Source organism: Dama dama, chromosome 23 (assembly GCF_033118175.1).
Source record: "Dama dama isolate Ldn47 chromosome 23, ASM3311817v1, whole genome shotgun sequence".
Classification (NCBI taxonomy): Eukaryota; Metazoa; Chordata; class Mammalia; order Artiodactyla; family Cervidae; genus Dama; species Dama dama.
The window spans coordinates 39,403,905-39,423,233 of record NC_083703.1 but is presented as its reverse complement, the minus strand read 5'-3'; the positions used below and the strand labels follow the sequence as shown (position 1 = coordinate 39,423,233).

Below are 19,329 nucleotides of genomic sequence, written 5' to 3'. Positions count from 1 at the left end.
GTGAGGTGCTGTGGGCAGGCCTCCGGTGTGGCTCAGATAGGGCACCCAGGTCTCTCCTACCACTTGGGTCAGGGTAGGGAGGGTGGTGGCCTGGCAGAGTTGATCGGCTCTGAAGACCCCTTTTCCCTTTTGCTTCTTTTCTATAAATGCGGCAGGTCAGGGAGGAGTCACCGTGGGAGCAGAGGAGAAACGCAAGCATCACTGAGACAGAACAAGGCAACTCTGTTCGCCACGCAGGAGGCGTCCGACCAGCCCTGGAGGATCCAGGAAAGTCCACATTTCAAAGCAATGCTAACAGAGCCAGGAGCCCTGACAGCCTGAGGTCGTCCCCACCGTCTCCTCTGCAAGGCCCACGTCAGGTGGGGTTACACCCCCTCCTGTGAGTCAGGGTGACTTCACTTCTGGCTGATTTACAGCTCCCGGCTACGTGACTTAATCCCAGAGGTCCTGAATGTCCTGCTGGACATTCTCAAGATTGGATTTTTCATCTGATTTATGAACTGCAGCTCAGATGACACAGGGAACCCCTGCCCTGTCAAACGGACCACGGTCCTCGCTCGCGAGAGACCAGACGCTCGTGTTGTCCAGCCCTGACACCCCCAAGGCAGCTCCAGCCTCCCTTCCTTGGCCTGTGTAATCTCGGGGGACCTGCTTACCGCCTCTGGTTGCTCCTGAGCCTCTCTCTCACCTCTCCCTCTCCAGCTGCACTGCTAGTGGGCAGAGGCTGCAACCCTGACACCACTGCCTGTGAGCACAGTAGACACGAGGACTGTGGATTCTTGTTGTGCTGTGATTACCCACTCACCCTCCAGCAGAGCCCCTGGGTCCACACAGACATAAACATCACCAGCTTCTGTGTTCTTGATAAAATTGTGAGCACCGGGCCCCTCCCATGAGATCCTGTCCTGATGATAGCCAGGAGGCAGGGGAGGCCTCAGCCCTGCCGGGTCAAGGATCTGGCCCCAGCCATTCAACAAACTACATGGGGTGGGCCCATGACCCCACCTCTTCCAACCACCTTTCACTGACTCCCACTTGGTGCTGGGTGGAAAGTCCCTCCAACGCACCCTCCCACCATGCCCCTGAGTGGGAGTGTCTGATGCTTACCCCACTCCCAACAACTGGTCCTCAGAGCATCACCCTCTGGAAAACCAGCACTGGGGCCCCTACCAGGGCTGCCCAGAGCCTGCTTTCCATTTCTCACTTAAAACATTTCCAGTCTGGTATAAAAGAGGGGGAAACAGGTCTACTGGACACCAACCTTTCACAAGTGAAAGTACAGGAAACAGATATGGGTGTGTGGTGAGCAGGTTTGAGCACAGAGACACAAAGGACCTCATCTTTGCAAAAAGACAAAAACTAACCCAGGTGCTCTCCTCCAGCCGGGACAGGATGTAGGTACCACAAAAGCAGGTGTCTTGACCGCCAGCATGCTTGGCCCCACAACCCATAAAATCAAAGCAAATTTCTCCTTTAGCACTTTTTCCCACATTGTTGTTCAGCAGCTAAATCGCCTTTAACTCTTTGTGACCCCATGGACTGCAGCATGCCAGGCTTCCCTGTCTTTCACCATCTCCCGGAGTTTGCTCAAACTCCTATCTATTGAGTCGGTGATGCCATCCAACCATCTCGTCCTCTGTCATCCCCTTCTCTTCCTGTCCTCAATCTTTCCCAGCATCAGGGTCTTTTCTAATAAGCCGGCTCTTTGCAGCAGGTGGCCAAAGTTTTGGAGCTTCAGCTTTATGCCGAAAAGCGTAGTTAGTGTTCTAAGAAATGAATGTCCTTCTGCACAGGGCAGACACCATGCATAACTCATGTCTGACGTGGCCTTCTGCCTGTGTCCAGACACACCGACAGGCCACAGCCTGGGAAATGCCGGGCTGTGTTAGGACAAGCCTTGGCTGGCGCTCATCCTGGAGCCCATGGGACGGGCAGCATGCCTGGAGGTGGGAGAACTGGGCGGCCTGCTTGGCCAAGAACCCACCACAGTCACTCCCTCCAACCTGCAGACAGGGAAGACCTCACTAAGAAAGGACACTCAAGTGTCCAGAACAGCGGGGGAGGTGCTTAACGACAGGCCCAGGCTCCCTTCCTGCCTCCTTGGAAAACACTGGCCCCGGAAGGAAGACTGTCTGTCTGCAGCCCTGGGACCTTTGACCCTACAAGAAACCAGAGTAAAACTCGGGGCAGAGAGTTTGCAGGTCAAAAACTTCGGTCGTCCTTCAACAGTGCCCGGTTGTACTGGGTTGTTCAGAAATTTTGTTCAGGCTTTTTTCCATCTTATTTTTTTTTTTAATAATTTTATTTACGTATTTATTTTTGGCTGTACTAGGTCTTGGTTGCTGCACAGGTTTTTCTCTAGTTGTGGTGTGCGGGCTTCTCACTGGGGTGGCTTCTCTGGTTACAGAGCATGGGCTCTAGGGTGATTGGGCTTCAGTATTTGCGGCTCGTGGGCTCAGCAGTTGCGGCTCCCTGTCTCTGGAGCACAGGCTCAGTAGTTGTGACTCACAGGCTTATTTAGTTGCTGCGTGGAATCTTCCCAGACCAGGGATCAAACAGGGGTCTCCTGCATTGGCAGGCAGATTCTTTACCACTGAGCCACCAGGGAAGGCCCTCTGCATAACATCTTACAGAAAAAGCCAAGCAAACTTTTTGGCCAACCCCATAGAAAGCTGAGCTGGATGACGGATGAATGCACAGGGTGACGGGTTCGTGCCCGTCATCAGGAAGTGCGCACATGAAGGGGTTTCCTCCCTGTGCACCCCGATACCTGGACTTGTATCCTCAGCCCACGTGTCCAGCACTGCCCTCTCCTCTGCTCACCCTCTGCAACGTAGACCCTCCCAGCGAGGGGCAGGGAGGTCACCCAGCAAGTTTGTAAAGCCCCAGGGGTATTAAACTTGTCACTGAGACACCTCCCTGCCACCAGCTGGGAAAGGGCAGAAGGAAAGGTTCACGTTCAAGAGCCGCTCGAAACCCCAGGACTGACTCTGAGGGCAGATGGTGCTGCGTGTCCAACCAGACGCGGGAGCTGGAACACCACACGCCTCAGACTCTCAGTTCAGCCTCAACCTCTGACTTGTCAAGTCAGCTGAGAAAAGAAAGGCCTCAGAGAGGCAAGTCCAGGCCTCAGAGTTGAGACGGGCCCTGACCCAGAACGGGGCTGCATTCCAGACTCGCTCGGGTACCTGGGGCCCATTCGGGGCCATGCAGGTGTAGAGCCCCAGGGCAGACCGGTGAGGGGGGCACCAGCCTCCCCCCAGCTCTTCCTGAGGAGGCTCTGACTCCCCTCCTGCTCGGAGGGTGGCCTGTGGGACTCTGAGATGCTGAGTGTGATGGTATAAGCTTGTGACATCTCCTTGTTCACATTAATGGCTGAAATAAAACCACCACCTCGCCCAGGCCCTTCCCTGTCACATGTGGTCTGGACAAATAGATGAGCAGAAAATGAAAGAAAACAAAACCCATCAGGGGGAGCAATTCAGCAAATAGCCAAATAAAGTGTAAAATGTTCCTACCTATGTTTTAATCATTTCTCTGTGTGCACTTGTAAATGAACAGAAAGAGATCCTGAAGGACCCACCCTGTCACTGTCCTGTTTGCAATGACTGTCTCCCTGGAGCTCACGGGGAGGAGGTAACAGGTGCGTGAAAAGGAATTTAACTTTTACTCCACAGGATTCCATACTGTTTGGACTTTCTAAGCTAAGTGTGTGTTCTTAAATGACTCTTCTAACTTAAAAGAGCCAAAGATAGAAATATAAAGCTATATATACTTGACCTATCCTAGGCTTCCATATAACTGGACCTTTGGATGGATTCCTGGAATGCCTTCCTCTCCACCGCCCACCCGCCAGGAGTCAGCCAACATCCCTTGCACACATCAGGGGGAGGAGGGGAGCCCTTGGCTGAAGGGAAAAAGGAGCCCTGGGTCTCAGCCTCCTGAGTACTCCTCCAACACTGCAACTTAACTAAGGCCACCTCCATCACCACTCACAAATAACCTCGTCACCTTTATAAAGTAATCAAGTGCTCCTCCAACACTGCAACTTAACTAAGGCCACCTCCATCACCACTCACAAATAACCTCGTCACCTTTATAAAGTAATCAAGTGCTCTGGTTCACAGGGCGACTTTCCAGCCTGACAGTACACTACCCTGAATTTACTGTCCTTGGAGTATAGGCTCATGTCCATTTGCTATTCCAGTATTTGAAAAGTGAATTTGACCATGAGAAGGAAGTGGGTGCAAAAGTACTCATTAGTCACGACGCATGAAAGAATCAGAAAAAAAAAGTCCTCATGCCACAGACAGGGCCTGGCAGCCATGCCCTCAGATGGGCTAAGGGCTAGCCCGGGCAACTATAACCGCCTTTCTTTGGAGTCATCCTCTTGAAAGACATGCTGCAAGATGAGTTCTGTGTTGACCAGGGCAGCGAGAAGGGAGCTGTGTGCTGTCGCTAAAGCAGAAGAGGCCGCTCTAGTCCCCCTGACCACCTTCAAGAATGCATGCCATCGTCTTCCCAGGGGTGATGCTTGTCAATTCAAAGAAGCCTCCTGCCCCTGCCATCATCCTGACCCTCTGCTGAGCCTGCTGGGCAGGCACACGTCTTCAGCAGAGGAGTCATCACTCTGCAGGGAAGAGGTCAGATGTCCTGCCCCCACCTTCAGGGAGTGAGGCCTGTGGGCTCAATCCCCCCACCCCCACCAGAAGACCAGCCCGCCTGCCCCAGAGTCAGGGAGGAGGGTCTGTATGTGTGTTAACTCCTTGTCCTCATTTCCTGTCTGTGGTCCTGGAAGGATTTGCTGCCTGGCAAGAAATCACTGCTGGACCCTGTGGTCAAAAGCTGCCCAACACAAGGCTGGTTCTCCTCCGGCCCTGGGCCCCTGAACATGGGTTTCGGTTCACGTCCAAAGTCCTCCAGGATCTGAACTCAAATTCACACAAGCATGTGAGCAACCAAAACCGAGGCTCCAGTGGCCCTAAAATGTGCTTCTTGATGAAGGAAAGAAGAAAGGGAAAATAGAAAAAAATTTGAGAGACTCCAGGAAAGCAAATAAACACAACTTAGAATGAGTTTTAAAAAGGCATTTTCCCAGAAGATTTAAAGCCCACTGGCCATCCTGGGAGCTGGCCTTTGTCTTTCCCCTAGAGAAGCAGAATCTGGCTAAAGACACAGGTAGTGCGAGGGGCAGGGAGCAGTCATCCACACATCTGGAGAGCAGGCCTCCAGGGCGGTTATGTAACATGTGGACTGCGCCATCACGCTCTGTTTACGCTCCTGCGGCCCCAAGATTGCAACACAGGCGACAGCTCTATGCAGCAGCCGTGTGGGAGGAACAAGTGACCAGAGTAGCCTGGTTCCTCCCCTGGTGACCAGGGTCAGCCCTGGAGCAGCCCAGCTGGGACCCGGCAGGGAGGAGTTGGTGCACGAAATTCCTGGCCCAGAATTGAGGAACTTCGTTCCTCAAGCTCTCACACAAAGCCTTCTTGGTTTTTATTTGCTACACAATGGTTAACAAAGGAAGACAGAACGTCTGCCGAGCATACACCAGCAGGATGCCCGTGGAACTCTCCTGTGCTCAGGAATCGTCGGGATCATGTGAGACTCATGTTCAGATTCAGCGGGTCCAGGTGGACCTAAGCCCCTGGTGGCCGATGAGCCCCCAGCTAGGCCGACACCTCTGTCTTCTGACCATCACATGCGACCCCTAGAATGGTGTTAGAAGGGGCAGTGTGAAGGCAAGGGCCCATCTGTTCAAGAAACTGAAAATCATCGGTTAGATGCCGAGCCTTCTGGATAAGGTGACCAGGGGTGGAACCAGCTCCCCAGGACCAAGCAGGCCAGGTCCATCCCCAGGGTCCACCTCTGGCATTGAACCTAGCTCTGCTTCAGACCATCATGACCTGTTGGGCTCTCCCACTGTGCAGGATCAGGACTCGGGGAGGATGGACGCTGTAGCGGCGAGAGGGTGACACTCTGCGCCCCCACTCCAACCTAGCGGATGACCTGGATCTTCCCAGAGCACAGGGTGCCCAGGGCACAGGCGGGAAGCCCAGCTCTCCTAGGGGGAGAGGTGTCCCTATCCCTACACCCCCAAACGATGACCCTCCATCTGCTTGGGAGCGGCAGGTACATAAACAAGAAAGGGCCATTTCAAGTTAGCCCACCTACATGGAGAAGAATCCAGACCCAGTTTCCACTCTCCTTTGGTGGGCCACTTCTCAGGAGGCTGAGGACACTGCCCCCTTCCAGAAAGCCCCTTGATTCCCTAAAGTTGGCTCAGAGCTTTCTCTCCCAAGTAGGAGATGGGAGCTCTGGGCCTGCGCTTCTCAGACTCTGATGCACACAGAATCACCTGGCGACCCTTAGTCAGAGGGCCCAGCTGGGTGTGAGACTCTGTATTTCAAACTGACTCCCAGGAGATGCTAAAGCTGCTGTTGATCCTTGGGCTTCATTTTGAGAAGAAAAAGACTAGAGAGTGTGCCAGTCACCTGGTGAGGCCCTTCATTTACATTAATAAACTAGCAACACCATCACTGGCTTGGACAGGCTCAGACCCTTCACCAGACAGATGAAACAGTCAACAGTCTCTGAGATTAGGAAATCCGATCGAGTTTTGGAGCTAGAAAACGGTGTCCGGATTTTAAGTCACTGGAGGAGAAAAGGGCAAACCACTCCAGTATTCTCGCCAGAAGAAGCCCATGAACAGTATGAATAGGCAAAAAGATACAACAGTGGAATGTGAGCCTCCAGGTTGGAAGGTGTTCAATATACTACTGGGGAAGAGTGGCAGGCAATTCCTAATAGCTCCAGAAAGAATGAAGCAGCTGGGTCAAAGTAGAAATGATGCTCAGTTGTGGATGTGTTTGGTGGTGAAAGTAAAGTCCAGTGCCTCAAAGAACAATGCTGCCTAGGACATGAATTTGAGCAAATTGCAGGAGACAGTGGACGACAGAGGAGCCTGGCATGCTGCAGTCCACGGAGTTGCAGAGAGTCGGACACGACTTAGTGACTGAACAACAAAACCACCAAAGTTTATGTTCTTTGCTCAGCAAAAGGAGGGCCCCAGTTTATCAGGAGAAAGTTCAACCTAGGTTCAGTGCATTGGGTCTCAGAAGGCAAGCATGCATGGAATTTACTTTAGAAGAATATCAATCAAATATTTATCGCCTTTTCTTTAATGGTCTGGGGTTTGAGGGAATGTTTCATTTAGTTCATTCACTGTATTTAATAGACATTTGTTGCGTTTCTAGACGTTAAAGGCTTGAAAAACTTAGGTCATGACATGGGCACCTTCACAATGAAATCAAGAGCGTATTGTAGCCCGGTTTCGTATTTTTCCACTCCATATTCCAAAAGACACAGATGATTTCAGACATTTTAATAAAAAACTAGCTCCACAAAGGTTTATAGGGAAAAATCTATACTGACAAGCCCTCAGCCAATTGGGGCTTCAACATCTGCTTTTGGAAGAAACCGTAGATGTCACCTCCTCTCGCTGGTGGTCGAGAGACTGCAAAGCTGAACTCCAAGTGTGTCTTTAGCCTTCGGCAATTTCGAACAAAGCCACAGCCCCTCAGAGGAGGAGCTTTCTTTTTGCAAGGGTGACTGGGGCAACACTTATAGCCCATGGAACTGAAGAAACAAAAAGTCAAGGACATGGTAACATCAGGTTGGCCAACACGCCTCGAAGAGACCTTCTCCTTTCAACAAATAAAGTCCATCAGGAAATCTCACAGTGTGCAAGGAAAATATGCTTAACATGCTCCATCCACAATTTAAGCCACAGCCAGTTTGAAAGGAAGAGAACTGACCGGGCACTCATCCACCTGGGAAGCCCCCGTCTGTTTCCCAAGGTCCCTCTTTTATACCTCTATGGAGGGAGGTCTACGTCATGTCGATATTAGGGGTCAATAATGACAAACAAAAATGGTAACATTTCACTTTCAAAATTTCTTTGTTGCCATGAAAATCAGGAACAAGAAAAATGCAAATATTCTCGTGCTGAATTAGGATAAGTTAACCACATGACTCAGTAGTATGCGGGAGCCATAGGAGACATTTGTTCAACCCCTGAGTTGGGAAGATCCCCTGGAGGAGAACATGGCAACCTGCTCCAGCATTCTTGCCTGGAGAATCCCATGGACTGAGAGGAGCCTGATGGGCTACAGTCCATGGGGGTTCCAAAGAGTTGGACATGACTGAGCATGGACACACCAAAAGCAACCCAGCATCCACTTGGTCAGAACAGATGTCTGTTTGGTTCAGAGGATCCCTGGGCACTCAAGACCCGCACCTCTGTCAATTTTAATCAGTTTCCCAGAATGAGACTTTTCAGAGGACCACAACCTGACTTTGGCTTTGAAAATAGTTGGAACTGTACGTCTTAAACGGAAAAGCACAACTGGCAACATAATTCACATTCACCTGGATGGGATTTCCCCAGGTGCTTTTTCCCTTGGAATCCCGGACTCCAAGGAAGTTAACCAAAATTACCAAAAAGGGGTTCTGCTGCCCAACTGTTTTGGGAAATGTGGGCTTAAATGAACTTAAGCAGGTTATTTCCTGCAGCTCTCAGAGGTTTTGATGTGAAAGTGTCCAGTCTCGCCAAGAACGAGCCTGTTTTCTAAGTTTGGTGGCTCAGGGAAGCCCCTCCCCCAGGTTTGTTTTCCAAACTAGGCCAGATTGCTGGAAAATGGAAATCATTTTTAATATGTTCCAGGCGGTACCTATTTTTCAGGCAAGTGTTACTATTTGTTTTATTTTAATTAGCTCTATGAGTCTGGGAGCAGGAGGACACACGGCGGAAGGCCCGCCCTCATCCACAGAGCTGACCCAGACCATCTGGGAACCATCATTGACGTGGGGCTCTCATGTCCTCCAAAGACAGGCATGCTGTCCATCCACCCATCCCCCAAACATCTAACCCAAACCCACTCTGTGCCAAGGCCTGGAGAAGGTGCAGGAAATGCCAGAAGAAGGCCTGCCCTCGGGGAGCTTCCTGGGGTGACTATTCTACTGCAAGGCTCTTGGCAAACAAGTTATCTTGTTCACTGAGGTTCTATGTTTCCTCACCATTTCAGAATTACACAGAAGGTACAACCATCCTTCACATTTCCTCCTGAAAGAGACACCATTCAGGAGATCCTAAGAAAAGGGGTGCACTGGGAAGTCTGAGTAACTAACCCTGGTGTGTGGGGCGGGGGGTAAGAATATATATATTTTTCCTTCCTTCCCCAGGGATGTGACAGCTCCTGGCAGTGTTGATCCTCCGTTGAGAGCTGCTCTCATCCCACACAGGTCTTCCGTGAACAAATATCACAAGCAGCCAAAACAGGAAGAGTTAAATTTAGAAACACAACTGTCACACTGCATTCAAGAAGGAAAGAGAAAAATAACTCATCAGGTCTTCAAATTCAGTCCAGGCCCAAAGATCCTGGTCCAAGTTTGCAAGGCGTGGATTCGCTAAGAAGCCAAGGCCCCAAGGATGCCCCAGAATCAACTTCTCATTACTCCTGGACCCTCCTCCACAATCCTGTCCTCCCCAAAGAAACTCTTTTTCAGCTTTTGCTGGGTAACTGGCACTCTCTCAGAAACTTTATTTTTTTCCTGTAAAATGTTTTGCCATTAGCTTTTAGTTGAGAGATTTCCAGATTCGCGGTCTTTTAAGAAGAGAAAAAAACGAACTCAACACTGTAAAGCAATTAGCCTCCAAAAATCCTGCGATAAACCATACGTAAAAGAATATTTAAAAAAATGTATACATATGTGTAACTGAATCACTTTGCTGTGTAACAAGAGTTAACAGCATGGTGAACCAACCATACATCTATAAAAATAAGAGAGAGAGAGAAAAAGCACAGATGATGACATTTAGCCTCCTGGTGTCCCTGTCTAGCAGACCACTTGTCTCCCCCTAGACCCCGCAGGTGAGCTAGGGGATGGGGAAAGAAGAGACCAAACAGGTGGAGACCTAGGAATGGAAGGATTCTCAACTGTTCTATCACAGAGAACCTGCTGCAGTGGCCCGAGAAGGAGGACAGGTACCTCTGATCCTTCCCACATGGTCCTGGAAGATGGAGATCCTAGGAAAGTTGAACTCTGCAAAACTGGAGAACAGAGGAACCAAAGCTGTCACTAATTGAGCCCCTACCTGGGCTCCAGGCATGGGGTTACACTCAGGGCAAATGCTATTCATTAAGTAATTATCCCAACAACGGCTCACAATTTCTATGCACTAATTATGCAATAGCATCTTGACAACAACCTTATGTACAAGAAGGCACTTCCAGGGCTTCTGGGGCCAAAGCTTACACAATTTGGGGACCCTCTTTATAAAAACACATATCAAATGATGAATAAAAATGAGACAGAAGATCTTGGAGGGGCCCCAGAGAGTGTGAATAGCCCTGAGGCTCACCCTTCCCAGTCCATGTGGTCTGGCAGGGAGGTGCTTATCAACAGCATCTGCTCTGAAACACAAGGAAATGGAAACTCCTCTGGGAAGTGACGAAATGGGCCCAACAGCCTCTCCCAAGCCAGTAACAAAGCCAGGTGGTTTCAAGGCAGTGGTGCCATCCTCCAGGAGGGAAAATGAGGTCATTATTGCCTCAGAAACTCAACTGTCTTTTGGTAAATTTGTAAAACTTGATGTTTTCAAAGCCTTCATTTTTAAAGAGAAATGAAGAGTGAAGTAATTAGTCTATAAGTTAACTGGTTTCAAAATCTGCTTGATGGTGACACTATGTTCCTTTGAAATGGAAAAATGCATCGGATCACCCAAGACGGGAGGGGTCCCATCCCTCAGGGACCTTCTAAGCTGAGAGATAAACTCACCAGGGCTTCTTGCTGCTTTTGTGAAATGTGGGTCAGCTTCAAGGTGGTGATAACCCTCATCCTGTCTGCCCAGCAAGCCACCCTGGAGGGCATAGATAAGACCCTGATTTGGGGGGTGACCCTCCTACCTCATGTAGGTCTGTTCTCTGCCATGAAACATATGGGTTGACCTCAGTGGGCATCAAACATTTACATTCTTCTCTAAAATTGGTCATTTCTTCCCTGGAGCTTTTCCTCCAATTGCTTCACCTTTATCATGTCCTTTCCTGAAGGGAGACAACTTCAGGAAGCTGTTAGAGGTGTTAGGTATTAGACAGCCAATGCCTGAGACAGAGGACAAGTCTGGTTCATTCTCTGCTTCAAGCACCTGTTAAAACTGTGACACCTTAGATGGGTCCTCTAACTGCTGGCTCTAAAGTCCCTTACCTGAAAACTTAGGGTGAGAAGAGTAGGAATCACCCCATGGCAGGGAACAGAAAACAGGCACATATGTATTCCTGGGAATGGACAAATAAGTGGCAACAAAGTCATACGACGGAAAACAAGAGAGCAGTTCAAATGGATGATTTTGCACATACCATCACAGAACATCAGTCTAGTAGAATAATGTTTACATAAATTTGAAAGCACACCAAACCATACTACTTATTGCTCATGCATACAAATACAGGAGACAAAAAATTTAAACACAGGTCAACCACCCTGAAAATAAGGCTGATGGTGCTTCCGAACCTGGAAAATCAGAGGAGGTGAATAAAGGGAATGTCCATCTGGTCTGCAACTGTTGTATTTCTAATAACTGAAAAGAGACTAGAAGCAAATAAAGAATGTTGTTGTTCAGTCGTTCAGTCAGGTCTGACTCTTTGCAACCCCATAGCCTGCAGCATGCCAGGCTTCCCTGTCCATCACCAACTCCCAGAGCTTGCTCAACCTCATATCCATCAAGTTGGTGATGCAATCCAACCATCTCATCCTCTTTCGTCTCCTTCTCTTCCTGCCTTCAATCTTTCCCAGCATCAGGGTCTTTTCCAATGAGTTAGTTCTCCACATCAGGTGGCCAAAGTATTGGAGCTTCAGCATCAGTCCTTCCAGTGAATATTCAGGGTTGATTTCCTTTAGGATTGACTGGTTGGATCTCCTTGCAGTCCAAGGGACTCTCAAGAATCTTCTCCAACACCACAGTTCAAAAGCACCAATTCTTCAGCAATCAGCCTTTTTTACTGTCCAGCTCTCACATCCACACATGACTACTGGAAAAACCAAAGCTTTGACTATGTGGACCTTTGTAGGCAAAGTAATGTCTCTGCTTTTTAATAACCTGTCTAGGTTTGTTACTGCTTTTCTTCCAATGTTTCTTCCAACATTTAAAGAATGTTATCATTTATTAATTCCCAGAACAAATACATTGGAATGTGTTGTATTTTCCCTTATAGTTTTGAGGGTTTTGTTCTCTCAAGATAAAACATGAAAAACAACAACTGTCACAGAGAAGTTCCAAGGAGTCATTCATTCAATCAATCATTTGTTCAACAAAGAATGAATGTCAACAGGTATTTGGGGCATGCAGCGAATAATTCAAACCCTGGGGATATGACTGTGAATTGACGGCCCTGCTCCTGCCCATGCAGGGTTCATCACCCACAGGCAAGGACCAGCACTGGTGGAAATGATGCGTCAACACTATGTTCCTGGCTGGAGTTCAGTACAGGGAGGAGCGAGATGCTGGAAGGGGCACCTGGGCATGGCCAGGCTTTCACTCCAGCTCTGCCACCTCCCCCCACCCCAGATGCCCCAGGGACACCTGACTCACAGGCAAGGTAGGAAAATTAAGGAGATACTGCAGGTCTCGGTCCAGGCACACTTAGCCCAGCCCTGACTCCAAGGAGACACCCAACAAATGCCTGATCCCCTTACCTTGTCCCTGAAAAAAAAAAAATGCCTGGTCCCCTTACCATGTGTCTGGAAAGAACCTATGGATTTCCATCCTAACTCAGGAAAGCTGGGTTTACATCTGAAATAGTAATAATCGTATCTAACACCTGAACATGACTGTATCAAGTCCAACTTCTCCATGTGTCATTCAAACATCATTTTTAAGAGCTGAGGAGGAATGTCTGGTCCATAAAGTAATCAGGAGAGTGAGGGGTAGACTTGGGTCATACAGGGGCTGAGGGCTGGGAAGGGGGCAGCTGAGAAACTGAAGAGAAGGAAGTGCGAACAAAGAAGACCGGCAGCTGACCTTACAGATACACCAGCCAGAAGAGGTATAAGATTTATTTTACAGAACTCACAATGACTAATAGGAAGATGTTCTGGTTTAGCATGAGGAAGACAACTGTAATAAACCTGGAGTGCCGGGGGGAAAAAAGGCCTCTCATAGGTTGTGAGGGGTGAGCTCCCATCACTGAGGACATCCTGGGACAGGACAGAGGACCACTTTCTGGCGGTGCTACAAAGGGAACTCAGGACTTACATGGACTGCTAGGTCACACAATTTCTTAAGAGTCTCGGCATGTTGAGAGTTTGTGACTCTAATTCATGGTTTTCAGAGAAGATAAAACAGCCATGTAAGTATGCCACTCCTGCCCAGCCCAGTAACCACTCACTAACCCCTCAACAGAATTTCCTGTCTATGGAAACACCTTAGCAGGACATTCACAGTTCTCTCCCACGCATTTTCACATTTTTCCCCAAGACAGTGAAGACAAGGAGGAGCTATTCCTGGGCTGGACCAAGAGGGGCACTGGGGAAGAGGGGACGTGAGAGAGAAACCCACCGACTGGGTGCCCAGGGACCTGCCTTCTGCAGGTCCGGAGCCTAGGACAGGGCCATGGAGCCGAACCGCTGTGCACCCTCCAGCCTGTGACGCCCCAGGCAAAGGCCAGACCGTGGCCACACAAAAGCCAGTTAGGAGCTTTGCGCAGTGGCAGTATCGTAGCCAATGAGGTTTATTCGAGGTGCGATTATTGCTAATTGAAAACTTTTCCCAAAAGCCAGTTAGGTGTGCAGAGCCAGTCCAAGAGCCCAGAGCTCAGGGACAATGAGGAGACCACCACTGTGATCTCGACTGGATGGAAAGAAACAGCTTCTCCACCCTCTACCGCCTCTGCAGCCGGACTCAGAAGAGGCCCTCAGCCCCAACCTGCTGGCGTCAGGACAGCTGGAAGCCTCATGCCACCTCTAGCTACCACGCTGGATCCAAGAAACATGCCCGTCCTTGTCTGTCCTCACCAAACGCCAATGCTGGGGAGCACCAAGGGAGTCACTGCACCAGACAAAAGAAGGAAGTGATCCATAACAGAGATTCTCTCCAGCCCCAGAAGCTGTTGAGCAGAACGACCAAGAGTGTATGTGTGTGCCAGTCACTACAGCTGCATACAAACCAGCCCAAATGGGCAGCTCCGAACAGCAACAACCATGTATTATCATGTCTGTCTCCTGGTTCTGGGGTGACTGGACTCAGGCAGCTCTCATTTGGGGCCTCACATGGCTGCATCTGACGGTGGCTGGGGCTGGGGTCGTCTAGAGGGTGTCTCTGCTCAGGTGTCTGGGTGGCGATGCTGGCTGTCCATGGTCAGCAAGGCCCTTGGCGATGGCCCCTGTGACACCTGAGCTTCTTCCTAGCAGGGCAGCCAGGTTCCCGGAGCCACCATCCCAAAAGGAAGAGCTGGGGGAACCCTACTGCCTTAGAGGACTCAGCTTTGGAGATCACAGAGGTTCTGCCACAGTCCATCTGTTAGAAGTGAATCATGAAAGCCAGTCATATTCAAATGGAAGAGAATGAGAAATTTCATGTTGAAAGACAGATCAGAGTACCTGTAGGTACATCTCAAGACATCATAAGGTACCAGCCTTCCTCGGGGGCTACAAACAGCATCCCTTAGCCTTCAAAGATCCAAACATCTCAAATTCCAGGTGAGAGTTACTTCCCATTGTATCAGGCTTTGGGCTGAAGAACATCACTCAGTGGGATGTATTTTTTTGGAAGTCTCACCTTTGAGGGCTCTAAGAGCTATGAGACCACAGAGGACCTGAATACCAGGGTCATAGGGTTCCCCACTTTAAACACATTGAGCCGCCCTGAAAGATGATTTTCTGTAAAATATAGATTCCATTTCACACCAGACAGAGCCCAATGAGGGATGAACTGGTTACCTGAGGATATGGATACTCTAGCTTGATTCTGAAGCTGGAAAATCCAGTGAATGCCCCTGAAATAACACATATCCCAGAGAGCAAAGGATACACATTTCTCAATTCTGATTCAGGGTTCACATTCAATCTTGATCCTGAGTTTACATACATTCTACACCTCAGGCACCAGCAATGCTCCTAGAAAGAGTTCTTTTACTTTAGTTGACTGCAAAGGAGATCTGCCTGGTGGGCAAAGGTTCTGTTTTCTTACAGAAGGAGCTTACGCAGGGCTCCTTGTTTTCTCCTTTTCTCAACTTTGACATGTCCTGAGCTTTGCTGAGGTCCCCCGAAGGCCAGCACAGGTATGGAGGCAGTCAGATGAATGAGGACAGGAGGGATGTCTCCTGTCTTCCTGAAAGCCCTCCGCTTTTGGCCTGGCCAGAAGGGCTCCTCTGCTGTGGCCAGGCCAGAAGGCCTCCTCTGCTGGGTCTACCTAAGCTCCCACTTGTGGCAGGAGGGCCTAGTGAGCAGTCAGCTCTTGTGCAAACACACATTCTGATGCAGTAAGAACAAATGGGGTGAGTCCAAGAGCTTCACTGAGCAAGACAAATCCACGCACAGACAGGAAGTGCAAAGTGATGCTATGCACTCTTCTTGGGTCACGATGAGCTTTCCAACCTGTTCAACAACATGAAACCACGTCCTTGGGAACAGAGAAGTAGGTGTTTAGCAATCACTATTGCTGCTCTGCTCACCTTCCCTCTCCTTAGCTCTTGGGTGCTCACTGGCCCAACATCCAACCACCAGCACCTGCTCCCCAATTCCCCTGGGGCTGTCTCCACCCGTAGGTGCTACTCCACCTGTGCAAGGGGCATTACCAGCCCCAGGAGCAGCCCTCAAGCAGTGAGTGACAGGAGCTGGTGCATCAATACCTCAACTCCCTCACCCCCTTGTGGGAGAACATCCAGGTGTCTTCCATACTCCATCCCAGCTCACTAACCTAGTGCCCACTCTATAACTGGTTCAGGACATGCCCTCTCTCCCCTATCTCACTTCTCTACTCCCTGCTCCCATGGGTTTCTTGGGCTCATCTCCCAAATAAACCGCATGCATCCAAACCTTTGCCTCAGCATCTGCTTCTAAGGGAGCCAGAACTGAGTCAAGGTGCTTGATGGTCACAGCAAGCAATGGATGATCATCAAGAGTGTGCCATCACTGGAGAGTCATGTGTGTGTCTCAGAGGACCTCCTCCCAATCAACATGTATGTCAGGAACTGACAAGGAAACAAGGAGCACAAAGAATGAAGATCGGGCCAACAAAGGGTTCTGCTGGGACAGAGCTTACTGTGGACAATGAGGCTCTCATCCTTTCCAAAGACCCTAACACACACACACACATACACATATACACACATTTGACCTTAGTGGGGCTGATGACCTTCCCCAACCAGGTATCTAGTTCCCAGTGCAGGTGCATCATCTCTCTCTGATGCTGTTTGTAAGAGGAGTGTGCCCAGCTCCAGTGAAAAGGAATGCCATGCTAGCCCCCAGGAAGCAGCTTCCACAGCAGAAGGAGCACAGCCTCTGACTCAATGAATCAGACCGTTTTCTGAGCACAGCCTCTGACTCAATGAATCAGACCATTTTCTGGACCTTCACGGCTCTCCTCCTTCCACCTCTTGTCATCATTGAATAACTGAATGTGCAGTGTTGCATCAGAAGTAATAACACCTTAAAGACAAGGGAGATCGCCCCTCCTCTCTGCTCCCCCTTCCCCCCCCCCCCCTTCTTAAAACCACAAGGTTGCTGAATCCAGTTTGTGGTTCTGCTTCAGGGGAAGTAACAGGGGTCATTAGGGGCAACTGGCTGTCTATGACTAACCTCCTCAGGCCAACCAAAGTGCTTGCTAATTTGACAGACATCACAAAGGTCTCTTTGAAAGTGAACCTAAAATAAGTATCTAAGGAAAGTGAGCAAAATCTACAAGGCACTTCCTAGAAAGAAATATACCCAACATGTTTGCATTTACATGGAAAGCATGTCATAGGTGTATGCATAAACTACATGCATTTGTGTATGTGTGAGTGTGCATGTAGAGTCAGGATGCATTTACACACAGAAACACGGATGAATCTCAAAAGCAGTGTGCTACAGACTAGGTCTTACATCAGAGAGCATATAGTGTAAGATTCGTGTACAGAAGGTCCTAGAACAAGTACAAACTAATCTATGGTTTAGTATGGTTTAGATCTATGGTTTAGAAATCAGAAGAGTAACTGTGTGGGGGTGGGCTGGGCTGCGGGTTTACTGAAAAGGGACATGAGGAAACTTCCCGGAATGATGGTATGTCCCATATCGTGATGGAAGCTGGCCATGGAGTTTGCATAGGTCATAGGTACCACTCATGGGTGGTACACTTAAGACTTGTAAACTTCATTGTGCATAAATGTTACCCAACATTTGGATAAACATCTTGTTACCCAAGACGGATAAGCAGATCATAAAGTCTAGCTAATGACACACATGCTAAACCTATACGAGACAGAGTGTATTTATTTCTTCAAATCACTTCAAAATCCACCAAAAAAGAATAAGATAGATTAACGGATAGATACAGGGGTGGAGAGGTGAATAAACACGATAAAGCCAGTAGTGTGAAATGCAAATTAAAGAACTTAGGTGCTGAGTCTGAGGGTGTTTGCTGTAAAATTCACTCAATTTCTCTGCATGTTTGCAAATTTTCATAATAAAATGTGGGAGTAGGAGAAAAGATACCTAAAGGCAAGAGTCTTGAGACTAACTGGGGAGAAAGAAGATACAAAATTGTAACAACAATGACATTGTGGCATTGAAAAGACAACAATTTTAGGTTCATTTTGTGTGCCCTTGGGAACCATTGATCCACTGGGCACCACATTCTTTGTCCTGGGTCCCATTAAAGGAAACATCCTTTGGTGAGCTACAAACACACAGTGATTCCTGCAGAGAGGTCAATATTCTGCATCAAACTTGGGTCAATGATGAAGACACTCAGAGAGATGGGTACATCTGTGTTCCATCTTCCATTCCTTTAAACTCAGTATCAAATTATAATTTAACTTAATAGGTCTCCTATGTGTGGTTAAATGGTGCAGACAGTAGGGAAACTTTGTTTCTGGAATATGGAAGGACAGTTGCCCTTGGGACATGGATCACGTCTTTCTGGATGAGTTGACCTACTCATCAAAGACTTGTTCAAAGAGCAGACCCACCGTGGTAAAACAGGAGAGACATGAGCAGAGAATAAGTCCAGCTTCTTCCCCACTTCTCACCGCCCCTTACTTCTCCTTCCTTCACCCACTGACATCCACTCTGCATACCCAACCTTGCACATGCAGTGTGAAGACCTAAATCCCTATCGTTGGTGACTTTTCATGGATTTTCTCAGGACAGTCAATTAAGATTGCAGCATAAGTGAAATTCCCATTTCCAAAGAAAGATTCATTGGGAAATGGAGGCTGATGCTAACAGGATGTTCATGTGCCCAACATGTATGCTTTGAAAATTAATAATAGCTATTATAATATTAATACAGTCAGACTGACTTTACTCTCCTCCTAGAGAGTAAAGTCATGCCCAAGCCAGTGCATGAGTGATAACCACATCCTCCTGCGTATAACTGAGGCTTTGGGTGCAGGAACCCTGAGCACATGGTGGGTGCTCCAGAAATGGGCATCAAATCACAGTTGGATATGTGCTTTGTGCTAAGCTTCTTTATTTTAATATTTATTTGTGTATTTCTTTGGCTGTGCCAGGTCATAGTTGCAGTGCACAGGATCTTTTATTGTAGCATGCAGGATCTTAAGTTGTGGCATTCAAAGTCTTAGTCACAGCATGTGGGGGTCTTCGTCCCTGACCAGAGATTGAACCTTGGCCGCCTGTGTTGGGAGCATGGACTCTTAGCCACGGGACCACAAGGGAAGTCCCTTGTGCCAAGTTCTTCACACACTTTATCTCGTTGACTCTCCATGGCAACCCTTTCTGTTTGTGCAGTGAGTTACCCCCACTTTGCAGGGGAGGAAACTGAGGCTTGGAGAGGTTAAATGACTGGCCCAGGGCCCCACAGCCCATGGATGTCAAAGCAGGATGCCTCTCCAGGTCTGTGGGACCCTGGACGACATCCCTGACTCCACTCAGAAGTACTTTACAATTATAAAACGTGGACATCCCTTCTCTTCTGGTTCTCGCAATGACTCTGAGGCAGGGTGGGTACTCCAAGTGCCTATATCGTGACTTGGACCCCAGTCCCATGCTCCTGCCAGTGTGGCCTGACCTGCTGGGTTGCAGCCTGTTCTCTTCCATTCCTCGGCCCAGTGT

At 48.9% G+C, this 19,329-nt stretch overlaps 1 protein-coding gene and 1 pseudogene across 4 annotated transcripts in view; one reads left to right on the top strand and one right to left on the bottom strand.

Annotated features, from left to right (window-relative positions):
• Nucleotides 1-19,329, bottom strand: part of SLC24A3 (solute carrier family 24 member 3) — a 422,543-nt gene that overhangs the window by 325,019 nt on the left and 78,195 nt on the right. The gene's annotated exons all lie outside the window — the stretch shown is intronic.
• Nucleotides 13,752-13,834, top strand: LOC133045381 (U4 spliceosomal RNA; annotated as a pseudogene).